The following is a 1,663-nucleotide window of genomic DNA, read 5'->3' on the forward strand; positions in this document are numbered from 1 at the left end:
GATGATGCAATCTTTATTGGCTATGCATGGGACACTGCTGCATACAGTGCCTACATCCCTAGGACTCAAATCGTGGTTGTTAGCAAAAATGTCAAATTTGATGATTCTTTTCAAGTGACAAAGGACAAGTTCACAGAAGAGTTGAAAATTCAAGTAGACAAATCTCCAAATGCTACGATCACTCCAGACCTAGAGCAACTTTTTGCAGAATGGTATGAAGACGATAAAGAGCCTGAAAGACCCTCTGCAGAAGTTGACCATCCAGATCAAGCTTCAAGAGMAAGTCCCTCCACGACATCTATCACAGAGCGAGCACCTCTCACTTCATCCTCTGTGACTCCTTCCCCAGAAGCTTCTCCACCAGATGTTACTCAAATAAATGAAAGTCCTCCTAACCTATCCTCCAACCAAGCTCCAGAACCTGAATCAGACTCTGTATCTCCACCTCAACTTCAAATTGTTCAAGAAACTGTGCCCTCTATTCAACCACAACATGTTACAAAATGGACCAAGAGCCATCCTCAAACTCAAATCATAGGAGAACCTTCTGCCGGTGTTAAGACACGAGCCACAATGAATTTCTTCTTATTCACTTGTTTTGTAAGCGAAATTGAACCAAAAACAATGGCAAAGGCTCTGGCAGATACCTTCTGGGTTGATGCTATGCAAGACGAGCTAGTTCAGTTTGGCAGAAACCAGGTATGGACACTTGTACCTCTGCCAACTGGGAAGCTTGCTATTGGCASCAAGTGGGTTTTCCGTAATAAGAAGGATGAGCAAGGGGTGGTGGTAAGGAACAAGGCAAGATTAGTTGCTAAAGGGTATTGCCAAGAAGATGGTATTGACTATGAAGAGACTTTTGCTCCTGTGGCCAGACTAGAAGCTATTCGTATCTTTCTAGCATTTGCAGCTCACAAAGGATTCAAAGTGTTCCAAATTGATGTCAAGTCAGCCTTCTTGAACGGCAAACTCAAAGAAGAGGTATATGTCAAGCAACCCCCAGGGTTCTAGAGTGATAAGTATCCAAACCACGTCTATTTCTTAGACAAGGCTCTGTATGGTCTCAAGCAGGCTATTGCTTATCCAACTTTCTCACTTCCAATGGGTTTCACAGAGGTATGACAGATATTACTTTGTTTTATAAGAAAATGAATGATCATATCTTGCTTGTACAAATTTATGTTGATGACATTATCTTTGGTGCAACTAACGTTTCGATGTGCAAAGAATTTGAGTTCTTGATGCAGAGTGAATTCGAAATGAGCATGATGGGAGAGCTAACCTTCTTCTTAGGTCTACAAGTAAAGCAATCAGCCGAAGGTATATTCATTAACCAATCCAAATATGTCCATGACCTATTGAAAAAGTATAAGATGAACGACGCCTCTCCCAAGAGGACTCCCATGGCTCCAGGCCAGAAACTAAATAAGGACATTAATGGTCCACCTGTAGAGTGCAAGCTCTACAGAGGCATAATTGGATCCCTCTTATATTTAACTGCTAGTAGGCCTGATATCATGTTTTCCACGTGTATATGTGCCAGGTATCAGGCTAATCCTAAAGAATCACATCTTAGCGCAGTTAAGAGGATCATACGTTATTTAAAAAAGAGACCAACTCTAGGACTATGGTACCCTCTGCATTCAAATATTGATCTAGTGGC

This window comes from Cynara cardunculus (assembly GCF_001531365.2).
Source record: "Cynara cardunculus var. scolymus isolate 2C chromosome LG 17, CcrdV1, whole genome shotgun sequence".
Classification (NCBI taxonomy): domain Eukaryota; kingdom Viridiplantae; phylum Streptophyta; class Magnoliopsida; order Asterales; family Asteraceae; genus Cynara; species Cynara cardunculus.